Raw genomic sequence first — 24,923 nt, 5'->3', positions numbered from 1 at the left:
TTGAAATTGTATCAATTATCTTTTCTGACCACAATGCTATAAGACTAGATACCAATTACAGGAAAAGATCTGTAAAAAATACAAACAAATGGAGGCTAAACAGTACACTACTTAGTAACGAAGTGATCAGTGAAGAAATCAAAGAGGAAATCAGAAATACCTGGAAACAAATGACAATGGAGACACGATGACCCAAAACCTATGGGATGCAGCAAAAGCAGTTCTAAGAGGGAAGTTTATAGAAATACAGTCCTATGTTAAGAAACAGGAAACATCTCAAATAAACAACCTAACCTTTCACCTAAAGCAATTAGAGAAAGAAGAACAATAAAATCCCGAAGTTATCAGAAGGAAAGAAGTCATAAAGATCAGATAAGAAATAAATGAAAACGAAATGAAGGAAACCATAGCAAAGATCAATAAAACTAAAAGCTGGTTCTTTGAGAAGATAAACAAAATTGATAAACCATTAGCCAGAGTCATTAAGAAAAACAGGGAGAAGACTCAAATCAATAGAATTAGAAATCAAAAATGAGAAGTAACAACTGACAATACAGAAATACAAAAGATCATGAGAGATTACTACAAGCAACTCTATGCCAATAAAATGGACAACCTGGCATAAATGGACAAAGTCTTAGAAATGCACAACCTGCCAAGACTGAATCAGGAAGAAATAGAAAATATAAACAGACCAATGACAAGCACTGAAATTGAAATTGTGATTAAAAATCTTCCAACAAACAAAAGCCCAGGACCAGATGGCTTCACAGGCGAATTCTATCAAACATTTAGAGAAGAGCTAACAGCTATCCTTCTCAAACTCAGAGGGAGCAATAGCAGAGGGAGGAATACTCCCAAACTCATTCTACAAGGCCACCATCACCCTGATACCAAAACCAGACAATGATGTCACAAAGAAAGAAAACTACAGGCCAATATCACTGATGAAAATAGATGCAAAAATCCTCAACAAAATACTAGCAAACAGAATCCAACAGCACATTAAAAGGATCATACACCATGCTCAAGTGGGGTTTATTCCAGGAATGCAAGGATCTTCAATATACACCAATCAATCAACATGATACACCATATTAACAAATTGAAGGAGAAAAACCATATGATCATCTCAATAGATGCAGAGAAAGCTTTCAACAAAATTCAACACTGATTTATGATTAAAACCCTGCAGAAAGTAGGCATTGAGGGAACTTTCCTCAACATAATAAAGGCCATATATGGCAAAGCAACAGCCAACATCATCCTCAATGGTGAAAAACTGAAGGCATTTCCACTAAGATCAGGAACAAGACAAGGTTGCCCATTCTCACTACTCTTTTTCAACCTAGTTTTGGAAGTTTTAGCCACAGCAATCAGAGAAGAAAAGGAAATAAAAGGAATCCAAATCGGAAAAGAAGAAGTAAAGCTGTCACTGTTTGTAGACGACATTATACTATACATAGAGAATCCTAAAGATGCTACCAGAAAACTACTAGAGCTAATCAATGAATTTGGTAAAGTAGCAGGATACAAAATTAATGCACAGAAATCTCTTGCATTCCTATACACTAATGATGAAAAATCTGAACGTGAAATCAAGAAAACACTCCCATTTACCGTTGCCACAAAAAGAATAAAATATCTAGGAATAAACCTACCCAAGGAGATAAAAGACCTGTATGTAGAAAATTGTAAGACACTGATGAAAGAAATTAAAGATGATACAAATAGATGGAGAGATATACCATGTTCTTGGATTGGAAGAATCAACATTTTGAAAATGACTCTACTACCCAAAGCAATCTACAGACTCAGTGCAATCCCTATCAAACTACCACTGGCATTTTTCACAGAACTAGACCAAAAAATTTCACAATTTGTATGGAAACACAAAAGACCCCGAAGAGCCAAAGCAATCTTGAGAATGAAAAACGGAGCTGGAGGAATCAGGCTCCCTGACTTCAGACTATACTACAAAGCTACAGTAATCAAGACAGTATGGTACTGGCACAAAAATAGAAATATAGATCAATGGAACAGGATAGAAAGCTTAGAGATAAACCCACGCACATATGGTGACTTTATCTTTGATAAAGGAGGCAGGAATGTACAGTGGAGAAAGGACAGCCTCTTCAATAAGTGGTGCTGGGACAACTGGACAGGTACATGTAAAAGTATGAGATTAGAACACTCCCTAACACCATACACAAAAATAAGCTCAAAATAGATTAAAGACCTAAATGTCAGTACAGAAACGATCAAACTCTTAGAGGAAAACATAGGCAGAACACTCTATGACATATATCACAGCAAGATCCTTTTTGACCCACCTCCTACAGAAATGGAAATAAAAACAAAAATAAACAAATGAGACCAATGAAACTTAAAAGCTTTTGCCCAGCAAAGGAAACCATAAAGAAGACGAAAAGACAACCCTCAGAATGGGAGAATATATTTGCAAATGAAGCAACTGACAAAGGATTAATCTCCAAAATTTATAAGCAGCTCATGCAGCTCAATAACCAAAAAAAAACCAACCCAATCCAAAAATGGGCAGAAGACCTAAATGGACATTTCTCCAAAGAAGATATACAGATTGCCAACAAACAGAAGAAAGAATGCTCAACATCATTAATCATTAGAGAAATGCAAATCAAAACTACAATGAGATATCATCTCACACCAGTCAGAATGGCCATCATCAAAAAATCTAGAAGCAATAAATGCTGGAGAGGGTGTGGAGAAAAGGGAATACTCTTGCATTGCTGGTGGGAATGTGAATTGGTACAGCCACTATGGAGAACAGTATGGAGGTTCCTTAAAAAACTACAAATAGAATTGCCACATGACCCAGCAATCCCACTACTGGGCATATACCCTGAGAAAACCATAATTCAAAAAGAGTCATGTACCAAAATGTTCATTGCAGCTTTATTTACAATAGCCCGGAGATGGAAACAACCTAAGTGCCCATCATCGGATGAATGGATAAAGAAGATGTAGCACATATATACAGTGGAATATTACTCAGGCATAAAAAGAAACGAAATTGAGTTATTTGTAGTGAGGTGGATGGCCCAGAATCTGTCATACAGAGTGAAGTAAGTCAGAAAGAGAAAAACAAATACCGTATGCTAACACATATACATGGAATCTAAGAAAAAAAAATGTCATGAAGAACCTAGGGTAAGACGGGAATAAAGACACAGACCTACTAGAGAATGGACTTGAGGATATGGGGAGGGGGAAGGGTAAGCTGTGACAAAATGAGAGTGGCATGGACATATATAACACTACCAAACGTAAAATAGATAGCTAGTGGGAAGCAGCTGCATAGCACAGTGAGATCAGCTCTGTGCTTTGTGACCACCTGGATGGGTGGGATGGGGAGGGTGGGAGTGAGGGAGATGCGGGATGGAGGAAATATGGGAACATATGTATATGTATAACTGATTCACTTTGTTACAAAGCAGAAACTAAGACACCATCGTAAAGCAATTATACCCCCATAAAGATGTAAAAAAAAAAAAAAAAAAAAAGAGCAACAAAACCAGTAAATAAATCCACCAATGATAACAAGCGCTAAAAACTAAACTAGGATAAACAAAAAATCAGAAGCAATTCATTCGCAGACAGCAAACCCCAAGTCTACAGGTGCTCCCAAATTCCGCTGCCTCAATTTTGGGATGATTCGTTGTCTGTTCAGGTATTCAACAGATGCAGGATACATCAATTTGATTGTGGGGATTTAATCCACTGCTTCTGAGGCTGCATGGAGAAATTTCCCTTTCACTTCTTTGTTCGCACAGCTCCTGGGCTTCAGCTTTGGTTTTCGCCCCACCTCTGCGTATAGGTTACCGTCAGGCATCTTTTCCCCTCCCAGGCAATAGGGGGTTAAAGCAGCAGCTGATTAGGGGGCTCTGGCTCACTCAGGCCAGAGGGAGGGAGGGGTATGGTTGTCATAGTTGGAATGCAGGGCGAGCCTGTGGTGGCAGAGGTCGATGTGATGTTGCTGCAGCCTGAGGCGCACCGTGTGTTCTCCCAGGGAAGTTGTCCATGGATCATGGGACCCTGGCAGTGGCGGGCTGCACAGTCTCCCAGTCGGGGGGCGTCGTGTGTCGATAGTGAGCTGCGCTTGCACATAGGATTCTTAGTGGCAGCGGCAAGCAGCCTTAGCATTTCATGCCCGACTCTGGCGTCCGAGCTGATAGCCGCAGCTTGTGCCTGTCTCCGGAGCTCGTTTAGGCGGTGCTCTGCCTTCTGTGGGCAGACGGGAAAGGACCCCGAAACAATGGTCTCTTGCCTCTTAGGCAGTTCCAGACTTTTTCCCGGACTCCCTCCCGGCTAGCTGTGGTGCACTAGCCCCCTTCAGGCCGTGTTCATGCAGCCAACCCCAGTCTTATCCCTGGGATCTGACCTCTGAAGCCCGAACCTCAGCTCCCAGCCCCCACCTGCCCTGGCGGGTGAGCAGACAAGCCTCTTGGGCTGGTGAGTGCTGGTTGGCACCGATCCTCTGTGCGGGAATCTCTCCATTTTGCCCTCTGAACCCCTGTTGCTGCGCTCTCCTCCGCGGCTCCAGAGCTTCCCCACCACCACCCCCAGGCAAGTCCCCGTCTCTACCAGTGAAGGGGCTTCCTAGTGTGTGGAAATTTTTCCTCCTTCACAGCTCCCTCCCAGAGGTGCAGGTCCTGTCCCTATTCTTTTGTCTGTTTTTTCTTTTTTCTTTTGCCCTACCCAGGTACGTGGGGGTTTTCTTGCCTTTTGGGGAGTCTGAGGTCTTCTGCCAGCATTCAGTAGGTGTTCTGTAGGAGGTGTTCCACTTGTAGATTTATTTTTGATGTATGTGTGGGGAGGAAGGTGATCTCCACGTCTTACTCCTCCATCTTGAAGGTCCCCCTCACAACAATCAACAAAGCTTTTATAAATCTTAATAAAATGTCCCAGCATGTGGTTTCAACCAATGTGTAGGTATTTATGGGTTTAATATTGGATGGAATTATCAGATATTATATGTAAGGCAATGTAGGCCTTTCCTTTGAAGAATAGACTTGCAAAGGTACTTAGAACGTGACATATTTCCAAAATTATTTGGGGCAAAACAAAACACCAACAAGTAAAATTTAAAGATTATTGTACTGAATTCTGGAGATTCAATTGCCATATAATTTTCATTAAATGCAAATATTATTTATCCTTCTGAAAAAGAGGCAGGATTTAAGACATACACTGAAATATTAATTAAAATGGCATCTTTTCAATTTTTATTTTAGGAATGAGAGGCATACTACTTATAAATATTTGTTACTTCTTTGTCATTTTGGCTGATATCGCTAGCTCCTTTATTTTTTTGAGGATCTAATTTTGTATTTTATAAACGATTGAGGTTGGTAGAAATTATGAAGTTTTGATGATGAAGACCCTAAAGGAGGGAAGGAAAGACAAGGTGCTGACAATTCTGCATTTAGGTGGATCCAAGAAGTGATCCCTAAAATAGGTTGTGTTCAGGACTGGGCTGATTTCGCACAGTTAACCTTGGCAGGATGGAGTATACTGAAAGGCACTTCATTGGAATGGAACAGATGAGAAAATGAGATATGTGGTTTAATACAGTTGATGAGATGCAGAGCCCATTATTAAAAAGTATATAATGAACAAAATAAAGGCTCATCATGGAGTTATAAGTGTTTTGATAGGTAAGATAAAGTAATATAATGCAAGTGCTTGGGAGTCCAGGCAGACCTTTAGGCTGGTAGGACCAGAGAAACCATTCCACGAATTGCAAGTTCTCAGCCACTAGACTGGAATTTAGGGCAAGACTGTTCCAGCAGGGAGACTGGCCAGATGAAGCCAAAGTCTCAACTCTGGAGGAATACATGCACTATGCATGTTACTGAAAGAAAGACTTCGGTGCAGAAACTAGAACTAAATACAGCTAGTTAGAATTTGGTTTCAAGCACCTGCATTGGTCTAGCAGTCAAGGAGACTTAGCTGATTCTGTTTGACCCTAAGTTTTGGGCTACGGTTGTTCATAATATTTCTCCATAAGATCAGAATCCTAAACACTGGGGCACAGTTGAGGCTTCAAGTAATTTTGATTGTGGGAAGAAGAGAGTCTGGGGACAGGTAGGATATCCCATGAAGGACTCATTATTATTTATTTATGATCATTATTTAAAATACATTTCTATAAGGTAAAAGCGATAAAGAGGCATGGACATATATATACTACCAAACGTAAGGTAGATAGCTAGTGGGAAGCAGCCGCATAGCACAGGGAGATCAGCTCAGTGCTTTGTGACCGCCTGGAGGGGTGGGATAGGGAGGGTGGGAGGGAGGGAGACGCAAGTGGGAAGAGATATGGGAACATATGTATATATATAACTGATTCATTTTGTTGTGAAGCTGAAACTAACATACCATTGTAAAGCAATTATACTCCAATAAAGATGTTTAAAAAAAAAAAAAAGACTACATGGATAAATTAAATGCCTCTTGGACAACCCTTATTACTCTGTGAGTCCAAAAAGAATGCTATATCTTTTGCTCCTCTGAATTCTTGGATTTTAAGCAGTATTGAAATCTTCTTTTAGAACTTAAAGATGCATGAAAATTACCTTAAAATGCAGTAGGTTAGTCTTTGAAAAAAAACCTTTTAGGTCCTGTGAGAAATCTTTATTAAACCATAAAGCTTTATTTAATCTTCAGTGTGTTAAGAAAACACAATGTTATTAAAATACTTAAATTTTACATTGCAATGTGCCATATGGTTTGTGTCCTAAGCTGACTTCCACCCTTTATCAAGGAGAAGAATAAGTAAGTATACACATAATTCTGATTGTGACCTCCAAATTCTGCTTTGAGATTTCCTAACCACATAGCCAGTTAAAGTTGTTCACCTGACCAGAAGGTCCATTTTACTAATACACATTGATGGGAAATATATTTTATTTTGGCAGCAATAAACTCTAATTACTTCTAAGTGAGTTTTCTTTAGCTACTCTGTGCATAAAGTTCTCTCAGATAGGAGAAATATCTTTTAACTATTTCTGTGAAGTTAAGAAGATATAGTTTCATAAATCCACTTTCAGTACCTATCTCATTGTAATAATTATTGGGAAAACTGGATAGCCACATGCAAAAGAATGAAACTGGACCACTATCTTACATCATACAAAAAAATTAACTCTAAATGGAATAAGGGCTTAAACTTAACACCTGAAACCATAAAACTCCTAGAAGAAAACAGAGGTGGTAAGCTCCTTGACAATGTCTTGGCAATAATTTTTTGACTCTCAGACCCAAAGTAAAAGCAACAAAAGCAAAAAAAATCAAGCGGACTGTATCAAGCTAAAAAGCCTCTGCACAGCAAAGGAAATCATCAACAAAATAAAAATGCAACCTACTGAATGGGAGAAAATATTTGAAAATCATATATCCGATAAAGGGTTAACATCAAAAATATGTAAATAACTCATACAACTCAACAAAAAACAAATAACCTGATTAAAAAGTGGGCAGAGTATCCTCAAATAACCTAAACTACAATCTAAAGAAATTAGAAAAAGAAGACCAAACAAAGCCCGAAGTCAGCAGAAGGAAGGGAATGATAAAGATCAGAGAGGAAATAAGTACAGTAGAGACCAGAAAAAAACAAACAAACAAAAAACAATAGGAAAGATCAGTGAAACCAAGAGCAATTCTATTTTTCGGTATTTTTCCAAGGAAAACAAAAACACTAATTGGAAAAGATATATGAACCCCCTTGTTCATTGCAGCACTATTTACAGTAGCCAAGATAAGGAAACAACCTAAATATCTGTTGATGGATGAATGGGTAAAGAAATTGCGGTATATATATGAAATGGGATATTATGTAGCCATGAAAATGAATGAAATCTTGCCATCTGCAACAACTTGGATGGACCTCAAGGAGATTATGCTAAGTGAGATATAAGTCAGAGAGAGGAAGACAAATATTGTATGATGTCTCTTACACATGGACTCTTAAAAAGGCCAATAAAAAAAACTAAGCTGGGCTTCCCTGGTGGCACAGTGGTTGAGAGTCCACCTGCCGTTGCAGGGGACATGGGTGCGTGCCCCAGTCCAGGAAGATCCCACATGCCATGGTGTGGCTAGGCCCATGAGCCATGGCTGCTGAGCCTGTGCGTCCGGAGCCTGTGCTCTGCAATGGGAGAGGCCACAAAAGTGAGAGGCCTGTGTACCACAAAAAAAAAACCCAAAAAAAAGCCCCCCAAAAAACTAAGCTGATAGAGAATAGACTGGTGGTTGCCAGAGGCAGTGGGTGGGAGGTGGGAGAAATGGGCAAAGGGGAGTCAGAAGGAAAAAAAAAAATAGTTCCATTTTCAGTACCTGTCTCATTTTAGTAATTATTTCATGGAGTTCAGCAGTCCCCATGGAGGCCTTTTACCATGTAGTGGAAAGAACATGAGTTTTGGAGGCAACAGATATGAGTTTGAATGCCTCTTTTAAAAACCACTTACCAGGTGTCTGATCCTGGACAATTTACCTAAGATTTCTATATTTCTGTTGTGAAAGGTGAATGACATCTCCCTCAGAAGATTATTGTAGATATTAAATAAGGAAACAGTTAACCTAATGCTTGTACATTTTATAATTTCACTTAAAGTTTAGTTTTTTTCTCAGCTCTTATTTAAACAATGGAGTCAATGTCTACCTTATCAGATTGTTCTGAGAATCAATGATAAAAATGTTTTGAGTAGTAAGGTCCTATGGACATGTAAGGATTTGTTATAGTTCTTCCCTGCTAACAACTGATGACTCAAAAATGTTTTGAGATTTTCTCATCACATGACCAGTTAAAGATTTTCATTTGACCAGAAATGTCATGTTAAAGGGAAGACAATTGTTTAGGTAATTTCTGTGAAATTCTTACTTGTTCCTCTTTAATCCAAATTCAATTCAGCCTCTTACCCCTTTGGTCCTATGGTATAGCACTTCTCTCCATCCAACCATGGCCTCTTAGCCTCCCTTGCGGGCACTTCCTTCTGTTCCTGTAAATATTGGCGTGTTAGTTTTCTAGGGCTGCTGTGAGAAAGTACCCAAAACTGGGTGTCTAAAACAACAGAAATCTATTGTCACATAATGCTAGTCACTAGAAGTCTGAAATCAAGGTGTCTGCAGAGCTGTGCTCTCTCTGAAGGCTCTATGGGAGAATCCTTCCTTGCCTTCTCTAGCTTCCAGCAGTCCTTGGTGTTCCTTGCCTTGCTGATGCATCTATACAGTCACATGGCCATCTTCTTCCCGTGTGTCTTTACATCATTTTCCCTTTGTGCAAGTCTGTCTCTCTGTTCAAATTTACCTTTTTTTATAGGAACACCATTCACATTGAATGAGGGCCCATTCTGATTATCTTATTTTACCTTGATCACCTTTGTAAAGACTCTGTTTCCAAACAAAGTCCATTCTGATTTACTGGGGGGTGGGGTTAGGACTGCAACATATCTTTTTTGGGGGGCACAACTCAACCCATAACAGTTGGTATTCCCAAAGGTTCTGACTGCAGCTACTTTTGGGTCCTCTCTCTGTAAATCATTCCATCTCCTTATGACTTTAATGATAGTTGTGGTGTAATGGAATGAACATGGTCTTTGGAGTCAGACTGTCTTACAGTGGATCCTGGCCAATTTACTTTCTAGCGAGTTTACCAATCTAAACATCATACTTACAGGGGACTGTTGAGTGGCCTTCTCCTATTCAGGGTCCTTCATAGGGAAATGCTTAGAATGATACAATACAGGCCAAATCCCCCAGTGGGTTTGCCTTCAGCATTCTTAGTTTACCAAGTTAACATGAACACCCAGAAACAATGCTGAAATATAAAAGGAATCAGAAAAAAACCACTTGGAGGAACGTCACTCAAAGTGTGGTCCACAGACCAATAGCATCTGTATCACCTGGGAGACTTTGGGAAATGCCAATATTTGGACCCCACCTCGACCTACTGAATCAGAATCTCTAGGGGTGGGTTCAGGCATCTGTTTTAAGAAGTGCTCCAGGTGGTTCTTATATATTTTTCAGGCTAGGAAGTATTGAATTCAAGGGGGTACGGATAAGACATGGTGGACATCAGCCATGGTGATAGTGGTGGGGTTTATAGGTGGACTGCACAAGTGTGTATGCATCTCAGGACTTTCTAAGTAACAGGTGGTGGAGCCACCCCTCCCCTTTAAGTTCCCCTTTCTCGAGTACTTAGCAGCAATCCTAGCCATACTAATGGCGAAGATGGCATTGATACTGAGGCAATGTAACATTAATTTTTATCTGAGTTACTTTAAAAAGCCCTATTCTAAGCTCCATTTGGCAACTGATCTCTCTCGACATTGCTTAGTGCCCTGCTCTCAACCATCAAATTTCTGCTTTACAACTGCATGTCCGGAGTAAGAATCCAGTGAAAGGCATTTCTTTCTTATTCTTCTTTTTGAGGAAATATGTTATGCACATCAGCCTCTAATTAGGGGCTCACATCAGCCCCTCTCCAAGGGGATGTGTGCAACATAAATTAGTGATTTATTAGGAATGAACCAATTAGAGTGCCCTTACTCAGCAGTTTTTGCGGAGTGCTCTGTAAGTGGGAGAATATTTGTCACTGTTGGACGGATTCAGAATAAGTAGAGAACTAGCATAAGGTGTATAGAGTTTAACACATCGGATGAATTTGTATATCATTACAATCCATTGCACCCATTGCATTTTGTACCTGCATGTTAGGAATTCTGGTTCTGCATTTCCTCTGCATTTGAGCTACTGATATCTCAAATCAAATGTGGGATCTGGAATATCCGTTGTGGGCCACTTTGTGCAAGGACAGAAACTGCTATGTTTTTGAAAAGATGCAGGCATCCTCTGAGGCAGTTGTTGCAAAAGAGTAACGCAGTGATGAGCAGTCAGGTCAGCGAATGGGTGTATGGGGGATGGCCGGGTGAGGGATTTGGGAGTAATCTAATTTCTTCCTGGGAACTTTATGACTATCATATACAAATGGCTTATTTTAATTGCTCTTAATAATTGAGACTTAAAATGCATTCATGGTGGAAAAGATGGGTAAGAGGAATATGCATTTCCTTTCTGGGAACCTGATATATTGTATTTTCTTGTATAGTACCTCTAAGTGATAAAATGAAGATCCTGGCATTTCATTTTTTTCCTCTTTGTGTACATCTAGAAGTTTTTCTTATATACAAATGAAATAAGAAAACTGATTAAAGTTGATATTCATGTATGTAGATTTGTATTTATTTTTCTAAACTTTATTGAGCATCTGCTATATGACGGGGTATGGGGTACAAATGTGATTATGAGATTTTATCAGTATTTCCTCCAAAGAGATTTGAGTCTGGTAGAGGAAACTGTCAAATCACCTGGGGTAAAATAATTTATGTTGTCAATTATATTTATCTCTGACCAATTAATAATTAATTGTTTGACCATTACTAATTATTGCTCTAGTCTATAACGTAGTTACTCTTAAATTTTGGTGCACATCAGAATTTGCTGTGCTGATTCTCTCGAGGATTTTTTTAAAAGCACAGATGGTCTGCTTCTATCTCTGGTTAATCGTATTCCATAAGTCTGTAGTGGGGCCTGGACATATGTATTTGTAAAAGGCAGTGCAGATAATTCTGATATCAACCAAAGCTCATGAACTCGTGCTGCAAGTGCTTAGAAGCAGACATGATATACATTATTTACTTGTGGCATGAATGGTTTCAGAATCATGGTTTTGCAAAAGTCAGAAATTTGCCTGGAACTTTGAGCCAGAATTCCAGTGAGAGCAGTTTAATGACAGCATTAGCCATTGGAGACTTCAACTGGCTTATGGGTCGGAGGGATTCCATTGGCAGTGTTCTTCCATCCCAGTTGTGTGCTTAAGGACACTGGTTCCTGCTTCTTGGTTATTGGTTTGAATGAAACTCATCCTAAGCAGATGGGCCATGGTTTGTGAGCACAGATGGAGAAGGAACAGTAAGTTCACTGGCAGAGCCCACATATGGGAAACAGCAAGAGAGAAAAAGACAAAGTCTGAAGGTAGAGGCACTAAACAAATTAACTTTCACCTGGTCAGTGTTACGAGAGAAAACGTTCTCTTATGGTTCCTAATGAGGGTGTACATAGCAAGTCTTTTAGAAACTCATCCAGATTTATTTATTGCCTCTAAATTACATGATAAGTACCCTCTAAGCACTCACTAATATAAAAATAACTGACAATGCAGCAGAATTGAAGTAAAGAGAAACCTCAGTGTCAAATTATATGTCTGTCCTAAAAGCAGAAGGAACTGAGTTAATAAGGATGGAAATGGTTGACTGACGTTCTGTTCTAACCAATAAAGGTTTCAAGTTAGTACAACCATGAGATTTCTTAAAAAAAAAAGCAAAGATTACTGCCTCTGGTGGCACAATGTCTTCATTTTCAGTATTTGATATTTGCTTTGGTTCTGGAATTTGATACTTTTTGTGGTAAAAATATACATATGAGGATATACTCAAAGGAGCATAAAATATAATCATTGCTACATATTCTATATTTTTATAATGTTCATTTACAATTTATTCCCCATACTAATTTTAGCTAAGTCCCACCCCCCAGCATTACTACTAGGCTGTATGGTGAACACAGATGCAAAAAAGGCCCCTGAAGTCTAAATGATCCAGATAAGTGAATGAACAATGAGGAAACATGTAACCAGTGGCACTGTTTCTACTGCCAACAAGGCAGCTTACCTAATTCAGAACATCTCGGGCTTGGTTGATCAACAGATCCCCCTTCTCTTCTGTAGGCTGGAGAGCTATTAGTTCTCTGGCAGCTGTAGAATTTCGCTTTTAATTAATTTCTTCTTTCCCTACCCAGATTGTTTGAAAAATCACTCATTTGCTAAAAGTATTCAGTATCATGTCATTGCTTTTAGGATAAAGGCCAAACTCATTAACATCACCTACAAGGCCTAGGCCTATGGCAGTGGTTCTTAATTGGGGATGGTTTTGTCCCCAAGGATATATTCAGCAAAATCTGGAGACATTTTTGGTTCTCCTGGGAGGTGGGGCTGGGGCGTAGTGCTACTGGCATCTAGTGTGTAGAGGCCAGAGACACTGTTAAACATCCTACAATGTGCAGGGTAGGTACTCACAATAAAGAATTATTGACCCCAAATGCCAGTAGCACTAAGGTTCAGAAACCTTGCCCTATGGTACCTGACCCCTGCCTGTTTCACCAGCCACATCTCTGGCTACCTTCTCATTGCACCCTCTACTCCAAGGCACACTGGTTTCCTTTCAGTTCTCTGAATAACCTCTGTTGCTTTCTATTTTTAAGGCTTTTTTATTTGCAGCTCTCCATACATGGACCCCCGCTTCCTACGTTTTTCATTTGTCTAGTAGGAATTCACTTTGAATCCTTCACAGCTCAGTTAACAGCACTCCTCAAACATATCTTCCGTATCTCCCCCACTAGGTTAGATTGCCTTACGCTCTTAGAGCACCATGTATTCTTGTGCCTTTGACCTTAATAATACTCTAAGTAATGTACTGTGTAATTGGTTGTTCACATCTTACCTCCTTCATTAGAATATAATCTTCAGGAGGGCAGGGCCAATTCAGTGTTGTATCCCCAGTGGCTGTCTGGGGATAGGGCTTTATACTTTGTAGTCACTCAATAAATCTCTCTCGAATGAACGAATCATCAAATAAGATATTTATAAAGAATTAGACCTATTGCTATTTTTGACACATTAACTGGGGATGACCTCTCTCCTCTAAATCTATAGGGCATATTTTAATTTAAACCATACCTGGTATTTAATCACATATTGTTTTGTATAGTAGTTATAGGCAAAGTAGGATATATTGGTCGTGGCTTTTTGGATGTGGTTGTTTTGATACAAGAAGTGCAAAGTCACTCACTTTTTTTAATCACCGTTCCTTGTTCTCCTTATTCTACCCTTCTGACTCCAATTACAGCTGACTCTCATTTTCTACTTTATTTTTGCATTGTTTGATTTTTTAAAAATTAATGAATATTACTTTATATTCAGAAAGATGATTAAAATTTTAAAATTCTATTGGAACTGGACTGGTTTCTAAGATTGTATCATCCAATTCCCCAAACTATAATTTTATAGGAATTTAATAACAATAATATTGGCTATGGGGAAATTTGTGAGAAATTTAATTGAAGATTAACTATGCAATTTAGAGTTGAGAATAAGGGGTCATACTGTGATCCAAACATCCTGCTTGGCTCTCTGTCTAATATATACTCAGTCGAATAGAGTTAACATAATTAGGCGGCCTACATAAAGCAGAGGTGTTCACCCTCTAGATTTTTCAAATAGAAAACTGACTGAATATCCTTATTAAATTGATTAATCTATTTATTATCTGGAACAAATTTGAATGAACATTACAGCTAAAGAGAATAATGAGAAAATTTGAATTATAGACCATTATATATGTATAAACTCGTGGAGAATGAACTGACTCTGGCCTTTCCTGTCGAAGGCAAGTCTAGTAAACATTTGACTTGCGTTCATGTGGTTTGTCTGCCAAGTGATGCCTAACCTTCCTCCTGTCCCTACGCAGGGTGTGGGGTTGGCAAAGGGAGTTGGGTTCAGAGAGAGGTGAAGATGTCTACTGCTTACATTGCTTGGTAATGAAGAAATGTGCGGTGTTTTTAGCTGCCCTTGAGTCAAAATGCATCAAATTCCTGCTCATAATGTCATGTACCTGCTACACACATTTGTGTGTTAACTGGATGTGATGGTCTGTAAAATACAAGTACTTTGACTTGCATGTCTTTGTTCCCAGCCTCTTTCTATCTCAGGCTCTTCAGTTAGTTTTTCTTGAATGAATGTATCAGGTTTAATCATATGAAGTTGTTGATATTCAGCTGTTTTTGGCCTTCAGAAACAACATTTTCATATGATTCAGTTTAATATAAACAAGTGGATGGATGAACTATTTTTTTGGACGCGCAGGCTCAGCGGCCATGGCCCACGGGCCCAGCTGCTCCGCGGCATGCGGGATCCTCCCAGACCGGGGCACAAACCTGTGTCCCCTGCATCGGCAGGCAGACTATCAACCACTGTGCCACCAGGGAAGCCCGGATGGATGAACTTTGAATTTGTTTTTTCCATAGAAAAAATGTTCTGAGTAATAGTGAAACAAATTTGCAATAGTCCTATTTGCTTAGATACATAATAGTTCAAATAGATTTTCATATGATAGCCAGGAAACTAACCATTATTTAAGCCATTGATTCTGTAAGAAAATGCATGTCAACTACAAAACTCAACTTACATATGATCATTTGATACACAATGTATTCATAAATTGGTGGCATAAATCGTGACACCTGTAAGAATATTTTTCATATTCTAACAGGATCATTGATAGAAATTCCTTTGCTAATTTTTTGGTTTAGGACTAGTGATTAGGAATGGGTAGAGAATTTAGGTGATAAAGTCAGTGTTGTTGGAGTCTGTCTTGTCTTTTCTGGGTATTTATCTGAAGAATACAAAAACACAAACTTGGAAAGATATCCACCCCTATGTTCACTGCAGCATTTTTCACAATAGACAAGATACAGAAACAACCTAAGTACCCATCGGATAAATGGATAATGAAGATGTGAGATATATATATATATATATATATATATATATATATGTATGTGTGTGTGTGTATATATATACATGCATACAAATATATATATGTGTGTGTGTATACATGCATACAAATATATATGTGTGTGTGTGTATATATGTATATATATACACATACATCTATCTATCTATATACACAATGCGCCCTTTTCTTGAGTCACTAACTCATTAATAGAAACCTTTGTCACTAGGGAACTGGGTCTTTGAAATCTAACGAAATGTACAAAAATGTGCAGAATTATAAAAAGCAAGCCTTTTTCCTAGGGGCTGATACATTCTGTATCAGTGATCTGCAATGACTGAGGTCAATTTTAGTCATTATCTATTTCCTGATTTTAGGGTTTGGGGTTTTCTTTGCTCATGGACTTTGAGCTCTCTAGACACACAGGAATATATGAATTTCATGAAACACCTCATGATGAGAGTAGGCATATGGTGGTGTTTCATAAGGAGACACAGGAAGGGTGATATTTCTGCCAAAAGGTGATGTAGCCCACCATAATTTCAGCCTTGGAAAAGCAAGGGTAATGGCTTAGCTCACTCCTCTCCACAGAGAGGCTGAACTAACTTTCCAGGTGCCAGTGTGACGTGGCTGTAGAAGTGGGCTGGCCGTCTATGCATGTGTTTTCTTGCAGGGCAGACAGAGCCTTAGTTGGGGAAGAGGAAGAGATAGATGTTTGGATCGTAAATTTTTATTTACTCTTTAAATCCCTTGATGATATAACGACAACAACAACAATGATAAAAACCCATGAAGAATGGGAATCATTGCTGAGGGGGAGGATATTTTTAGGTGAGAATGCTGCTTCCTTTTCTGGTTTTATTTTTTAGATAAATAGAGGAATATGGAACTTACACATACTTTTCTGTTTCTGTTTGTCTGATTAATATTGAGCAGGAAATACTAACAACACTCTTGATGCTCATAAATATAGGTAGCTTTAAGCGGGTTTGTTTTTGTCTTGTTAAAAGAGACCTGGAGATATTTATTTAATGCATCAAGAAGTCTTTTTTGAGCTTGCCTGGTGGCGCAGTGGTTGAGAATCCGCCTGCCAATGCAGGGGACACGGGTTCGAGCCCTGGTCTGGGAGATCCCACATGCTGCGGAGCAACTAGGCCCGTGAGCCGCAGCTACTGAGCCTGCGCGTCTGGAGCCTGTGCTCCGCAACAAGAGAGGCTGCAACAGTGAGAGGCCCGCGCACCGCGATGAAGAGTGGCCCCCGCTCGCCGCTACTAGAGAAAGCCCTTGCACAGAAATGAAGACCCAGCACAGCCAAAAAAAAAATAATAATAAATTTATTATTAAAAAAAAAAGAAGTCTTTTTTTTTTTAAACATCTTTATTGGCGTATAATTGCTTTACAAGGTTGTGTAAGAAGTCTTATAGGAGAAATTTTTGAAGGAAAAACAAAACAAAGCAAAACCCATTATTACTGTGGAACTTAATTAAAAAATCAGGTAATGAATGATATGATTGCCAATGCTTATCATGCCAGGGGTTCTTAAGGCTGTAAACACTACATATTGGTGAGACTAGAAATAATACTACAATTATTATTATTACAAGTACGATTATAAATAATGCTTTTTATACCCTATAACGCTTTCACATACATGTGTTTTGCAAAACAGTTCTCAGAACTATTGTCATAGATATTGGCAACGTTTGATTAAATCTTAACGTGCATGTTCTATCAATGTCAGTGTGTATTACTGGATTCCATCAGAGAACTTTTGGGTTGAATGAAATTGAGAAAGGTCATATTGCTGAATGAAGTTCTGTCTGTTCCCTCTCTCAGGTGTGTTTTTCCCTCATCACAGTTATCTCCTGCTTTGTATGTTCAACATTATTCTATTTGTTATTCTGTTAGCAGCAGGGATGTTTGTAGTTCATCACTCACCACTGATCTCTTGGACTAACACTTGCTTTGCATTTCCAGGTTGGTATTATGCCATCAATAACTGCTTTTTAGTACACTTTCCAGCCAACTTTTCAATGTTATTTACATTATGGACCATATTTCCCCAACCTGATAATAAAAAGCAAGCAGAGCCTAATTAAAATCTTTGCTAATATTAAGAATAATTCACTTTTTGTTTCCTCATAATCTTCCTTATACCATATCAGCTATATTTTTTCTTATCAGATAAATTGGCCTGGAAAATTCATTCCAAAAATATTAGCATGCACTCAAAACTAAATAAGATTGGTAATAAAGCAGGCCGTCATAAATATTTGAATTATGCTCCAAATGCTCCAGAATATATGTCACCAGAAGTGACACCATTCTGGAACATGGCGATATTTGTGCTTTTGTTGAAAGAGAAATGTATAGCCTAGATGCCTATTAAACTTGTGTTCCCCAAGTTCTCGAGATGTATATGCACAGGCAGTGTGTATTCTTTATAATTTTCTGTGGATTTGTCTAGCCTCAAGGACCTTTCTGGTAGTCAAGAAGGGCTTGGCTCTTCACACTGGACCCACCCCTTGATCTTCATACTCTATAACCTCTCTCTCTCTCTGCAGGTCCAGATCCCTTCTCCCTAAAGCAGACATGATCCAGCTCTTGCAGTCCTTGGTCTTGGAACTTTAAGTACATAGTAAAGTTCACTCTATTTCTCATAAGTAAAATGGGAATCATCATAGTACCTATTCCAGAGAGCTGTGCACTGAGACTAAGCCCACACTTCCCCTATGCCTTTCACCTGACCACTGAGGGTGAAGAGGCAGCCCCTGAAACCCATCCCTCCCACCTCCAGCACTCAGCCTCCCCTTCACCATTTGCTTTGAATCGATTGAGACAAATCTTATGTTCTTAATCTTGTGTAAGTCAATCACAATAAGAACTTTCAGTCTTCCAGGTCACACCCCACCATGTCCCATGCCTCACTATTTCAACCTCTGTCCATTCTCTACCTTGTCCGTTTATAACATGCCTCCCTGACTCCTAAACACCCCTCCTGTGCTTTCTAGAGCCATGAACTGTTATCAGAAAAATCTGTGCTAGTTTCAGAATTTTCTCTGAATATTCCTTTCACTTTCTTTTTCTGACAACTGGCTTTCCCTGAGGTGACTGTTTTCATGGAAGGCCTGGCAAGAGCTGGCTGTTTTCCTCGTGTATCTCTGCTTTGTACCCCCAGGCCTGGGGTGGGGTCCATGTCTTCCTTGCTCCTCGTTGCTGTTTTCAGACCGTGCTCCTGCCCTTCTCCTAAACTCCTTTAAAGTACTCTTATTCATTTCTTTGGCTTCCAACCCTTGGGTCTTCTCTCATCATTTCTCAGCAGTTTCCCTCATGGCTGTCTCTCACCTTCTCCCCATCTTAATTCTTGGTCGTTGAAATGTACACTTAAGTGATCCTTCCCATATCCTTGCCTCTGAGTTCCTAGGAGTTTCCTTCTCCATGATCTTCTAACCTCAGCCAGCCACTTTCTCACTCATACCCAGGACCTTGTCTTCGCCAGTAATTGCAACCTCTCCTTCGTCTCGGTTTCAGGCATCCTACTTGCCACCATCTTTGGGTTTCTAAGAATTCTGGTGTACCTTTGACCCTATCTGAGCTTCTCCTCCTCAACAGTGGAATGATGAAAATGAATGAGTGGTAGGAATGGTCATTGTGAATTCTTCCTGTAGGATAAATTTTGTGCTTTTATGTTGCTAAAATATACCCCCCGGGTGACACCCTGGGAGAATCGTTGTGATTACTCTTTACTTACATGAGGCGGCCAGATGAGACCTCAATGGGAAGTAAAGGTAGCTCTTTAGGGAAAGCAGTGCCCCGTGTGAATTCTGAGGTCATTTTTTCATACACTGCTCTGATGCTGTTGCTGTGTTCACCCTGATTCTCTAGAAACTTCTCTAGAGTCCTACATGGTGTGTGTGTGTGTGTGTGTGTGTGTGTATGGGGGTGGGGTGGGAGATTCCTATCCTATGAAAGTTCATCTACGTGGCCATGATCACGAGGGCTGGAGTCAACTTTCCTTACCTGGGTTTATTATTCTGGTTATTTGAGAGAGACTTTGTTTTAACTAATGAAGTGATACAGAAGTATAGGGTGATTGCACTTTCTCTTGCCTTAATAGTCCACATTTATTTTTTTTGCAGGGGTGGGTTAAGGGGAAGAACAGTTTGTCTTGTCAGCTGAGGATGTTCTGCCATATTGTTTGATACTTAGCCACCCTCTCATGTGAATTTAAATTCTTCAGGCATGGGACATAGAAACTATAATGCATAGTTTACTGGAGTTGGTAGATATGCAAGCAGAAGACATGCTATTTATTACCTGTATGACCTTAGATGAGTCACAAATCTCTCAGAGATATCATTTTGTTATATGTAAAATGACCATGATAATACCTCTCTCACAAGCATAATATTAGTGTTAAAAAGGCACCATACAGGTGAACCTGTTTAGCACATCAGACACATGCTAGGTCTTCCATAATTTGATGGTTTTCTTCCTTCCTGTCATCTCAACCAACCACAACAGTGCTGCCACTGGGTGTTTCCCTTATAGATTATATATCCTAACTGAATGGTTTGAGATAGCTGGCCTGTTTTCACTTGGAATAAAAATATAAAAGTTGTTTAAAACCAATTAGTCAAAGTTAAAATGTTACCTAATTTTTAATTTAAAAATTAAATACATTGACATTTTCCATTTTCAATATTTACCACATTATCAGTCTTTAAAAATATCCATCTTTATAAGTTTTCTAATGCATATCTGTTACTTACACATTAAATACACGTTTTCACCCATGTTTTAAAAGTGAAAATAATTATGCATTTGTGGCATGTTATTATTATCACAGTACAGATAATAGATGGCAGAGACCCCTCTTAGATGTGTATTAGATGTGAAGGAAGGGTTGATGGAAGCAAGCAGGAACTGGGAAGTAGTCTGGTCTATAGATTGTCCTTTGGGGTGGTTGTACTGACTGTTATGACAGATGTCCCTTTTCCTGCTTAATAAACAAAGCTAATTTTACTCACATTTGTTCTTGGTTCCTACCTTGCAACAGGTGGCCTGTCAGCCTGTTGTTGACTTTGCAACTGCTGGCTGTCAGAAGCTTTGAGAACCTTCTGTTACGATTAAAGCAATAGTTTAGGGGAAACTTAGGAAAGCTAACTGGGTTTACACAATTTGTTTAAACTTCCTTGTAATCTAAGATGGATTCTAGGTATTCACGTGATGCTTTTCTTTTATGCTGTGTTGACATGTTTGGCCATCGAGGCCTCTAGCATTGACCACGTAGTGAGTACTGAGTAGCTGGCAGCTAAGAATTATTTCATAAACGTCTCTGCTTTGAGCCTTAGGTAGAAGACATCTTTTTCCAAGACCTACTGGCTTTCTTACCTTGCAGACAGAGAAGTCAGGTTCAGACGTTAAAGACGGGGGGAGAGAGGGGAGACTCACTGTGGAGCAGTGAATGAACATTGGCCTTCTTTTCCCTCCCTGGTCTAGCTCTTGGTAGACAGACTAGGTCCTCAAGCCCAGCCCAGCCTGCCACAGTAGAAGGCCAGACTAACTCGTAGAAAACAAGTATGAACATTTGCCTTAGCATACATTCCTTGAGAACTTGATATGGTGCTAGATTAGTAGAAATATTTTGGGAATTTTCTCTTACAAAAATGAAAACACAAGGGACATTGTTTTCTTCCATCCATGACATGGCGTCCTGGAATTTGAACTTAACCAGTCAGACAAGAGTCTGACTCTATAGCTCTGATGAGTTAGGAAGTAAACATCCAGACCGAAAGGTGAAAATCTTTCCACACAGAAAAAGAATGACTGATTTGGATAACGTAGAGACAGGAGATTTTTAGCCCACTATACCTCAGAGCTTCTGAGATCTTCTCTTAGTTCTCCAAATGAGTTTGGTGGTTGAAAAGCATTAGAGCATGATGATTAAGCCCATGAATACTATAGACAGACACCTGGATTAGAATCTCTGCTTTACCATTTTCTACCTTTGACAGATGGGCAAATTAAATTAATTAACCCTTATGTTTTTCAATTTCTTCATCTCTAAAATGGGAGTAACTGCAGAGAGCATTTAGAATACAAAAATAGCCTTCAGACCGGGGCTGGCATATGGCAAGCTGCCACATGTGAAGGTCTTTTTTTTTTTTTTTTTCCCCTGAGGCAGGGATATGGGGTAAAATTTACTTTCTATAAGTAGGATCATGTTGATGTACTGTGCAAGAAAAAAATCATTAGACTGTTTTGGGATTCTTACATGAAAAGTGTTACACAAATATAAATATTATCAATCATCAACACTAGCAAAAAGAAACTGAATCTTTTTTTTTTTTTTTTTTTTTTTTTTGCGGTACGTGGGCCCCTCACTGTTGTGGCCTCTCCCGTTGCGGAGCACAGACTCCGGACGCGCAGGCCCAGCGGCCATGGCTCACGGGCCCAGCCGCTCTGCGGCACGTGGGATCCTCCCGGACCGGGGCACGAACCCGCGTCCGCTGCATCGGCAGGCGGACTCTCAACCACTGCGCCACCAGGGAAGCCCCTGAATCTTTTCTTGCTTGGCTTATTGCAATGAATTTCATTTTCTTAGAAATTTAAAATTTAGATGACTTCTCTTAAGGATAATATAATTTTCTCTAGTAGCTTTTTTTTTTATTCCTACTCTATTGCCCCATGAACAACATTCTAGTTTATTAATGTATTTGAGTGTAAACATTATACTGTTAGTCCCTACCCTGTGCCTAGGGCCATACTGAAAGGCTGCATGTGGCATGTTACTTCTTTGTCTTGCAATCACATAAGATGCAATTCAAAATAATAACTTACAAGTAACTTTCTTGGTCCAGCCTAGAAAATTTTCATTTACATATTTTAAATTAGTCTGCTTTTAGTTCAGTGATTTTGTCTAATTTCATAGTTATAAATATGTGGCAGATGTTGTTTAGCTAAATTTAAAAACTAGGAATAATTATTGTAGAAATAGTGCTTTTATATATGTCATTCTGTGAACCATGGGAGAGCTATTATTCAAAAAGAGAAGAAAACTCCATGGAAAAAATGTAAGCCTTTGAGCTATTGGTTTTTAAAGGAAAGACCCTAAAATTATTATGAAATTGGATAAGTTAGGACTATAATTTCAAGCTGTGTTCTGATTTATCTCAAGCTGTGTGATATTGCCACATAAGTGATGCCAGTATGGTCAAGCATTTAAATGCAAATTTATAATTCTAACTGCTCTTCTTTGTTGAAGGCATTTTGTTTAAGCTTGAAATCCCCAAAAGATTTATCGTGATTTTTATTTCTTTCTGAAATAGAAACCTTTGATAAAAATTGAAGATGCAGGGCTTCCCTGGTGGCGCAGTGGTTGGGAGTCCGCCTGCTGATGCAGGGGACACGGGTTCGTGCCCCGGTCCGGGAAGATCCCACATGCCGCGGAGCGGCTGGGCCTGTGAGCCACGGCCACTAAGCCTGTGCGTCTGGAGCCTGTGCTCCGCAACGGGAGAGGCCACAACAGTGAGAGGCCCACATACCGCAAAAAAAAAAAAAAAGAAAAAAAAATTGAAGATGCAGAGAATAGCATTATTCAGCAAATTCAAAACAGACCATCTCCCAGGCTCTGCAGACGAAAACAAAGTTGGACAAAATGACCCCTGTTTGCCAGCTGATGGAGCAATCAGAGCTGTTTGTGAGACAAACGATGGAGTTTGCAGCGCAAAAGGTCAAGTTGAGCTAGAGCTGGAAAGAGAAAAGCAGATCAATAAGCAGATCAACCTGTTCTAGTGACAAGGGATGTTTCCATGCTTTGCCAAGAGACTGGAAATTCACATTAGCAAGAAGAAAGCAAATCTATCATGGGTTTACCCCGGTGAAAACTGTGGGGAGGCCTGGCGGCGGGGTGGGGCCGCTTACATGTTCCTCTCTCTCTCTTCTTGTGTGACTTAGTGCACTGGCTAAATCCATCTATGCAAGGAAACCTTCCTGACACAACTGAGCAATGGAAATCACACATATGGAACACCTAAGCAACCTTCCCATTTTATCAGTGTTTTGTCAGAGGGTTACAGAATGGCAATTGACTAATTTTAATTCATCTTTTTCTTGGTTAGTCTTCTTTTTTTGGCTGCGTTGGGTCTTCGTTGCTGTGCACGGGTCTTTGTTGCTGTGTGCGGGTTTTCTCTAGTTGCGGCGAGTGGAGGCTACTCTTAGCTGCGGTGCGTAGGCTTCTCATTGCGGTGGCTTCTCTTGTTGCAGAGCACGGGCTCTAGGCACACGGGCTTCAGTAGTTGTGGCTCACGGACTCTAGAGTGCAGGCTCAGTAGTTGTGGCACACGGGCTTAGTTGCTCCGTGGCATGTGGGATCTTCCCGGACCAGGGCTCAAACCCGTGTCCCCTGAATTGGCAGGCAGATTCTTAACCACTGCCCCACCAGGGAAACCCCGGTTAGTCTTTTTTTATTTAGAAAGAATGATGTACATATCCCTTCTAATTATTATATTATTAGTAGGGGTTTTTTTAATCCCTTGAAATATAAGTTATTAGTGGTCCTTATTGATCGGGTTCCTGCATGTGCTGAAATATATATGGTATAAAAAAATGAAGCAGGGTTGATTGTTTGTCATATTAATATGTATTACTAGGTTAATTGAGAGTCTTGACTACTTATTTATCTTGCCTTTCTCTACAGTACATGTAATAGGTGCTGAATACTTTTTTTTTGGTTTGTTTCCATAGCACTTTAGTTATTTATTTATTTTTATTGGGGTATAGTTGCTTTACAGTACTGTGTTAGTTTCTACTGTACAGCAAAGTGAATTAGCTATATGTATACATATATCCCCTCTTTTTTGGATTTCCTTGCCGTTTAGGTCACCACAGAGCATTAAAGGGTTCCTGTGCTATACAGCAGGTTCTCATTAGTTATCTGTTTTGTACATATTAGTGTATATATGTCAATCCTAATCTCCCAATTTATCCCACCCCCGCCTTCACCCCCTTGGTGTCATGTTTGTTCTCTACCTCTGTGTCTCTATTTCTGCCTTGTAAACAGGTTCATCTGCTCAACACTTTTTTATTAGACTTTTTCTTTAGGTTGAAAAACTCTACTTTGCATTGCAGTTAAGATGGAACAGAGAGTTCCCTGGTGGCCTAGTGGTTAGGATTCTGGGCTTTCACTGCCGTGGGCCGGGTTCAATCCCTGGTGGGGGAACTGAGATCCTGCAGGCCATGCAGCATGGCTAAAAAAAG

The 24,923-nt window shown here is 39.6% G+C and overlaps 2 protein-coding genes across 2 annotated transcripts in view; one reads left to right on the top strand and one right to left on the bottom strand.

The window, feature by feature from the left end:
- The window catches only part of TAFA2 (TAFA chemokine like family member 2), a 555,918-nt gene that overhangs the window by 178,724 nt on the left and 352,271 nt on the right, over window positions 1-24,923 (top strand). The gene's annotated exons all lie outside the window — the stretch shown is intronic.
- The window catches only part of USP15 (ubiquitin specific peptidase 15), a 692,408-nt gene that overhangs the window by 361,556 nt on the left and 305,929 nt on the right, over window positions 1-24,923 (bottom strand). The gene's annotated exons all lie outside the window — the stretch shown is intronic.

This window comes from Orcinus orca, chromosome 11, assembly GCF_937001465.1.
Source record: "Orcinus orca chromosome 11, mOrcOrc1.1, whole genome shotgun sequence".
NCBI lineage: Eukaryota > Metazoa > Chordata > Mammalia > Artiodactyla > Delphinidae > Orcinus > Orcinus orca.
The sequence above is the reverse complement of the archived record's forward strand: the minus strand, read 5'-3'. Positions and strand labels throughout refer to the sequence as shown.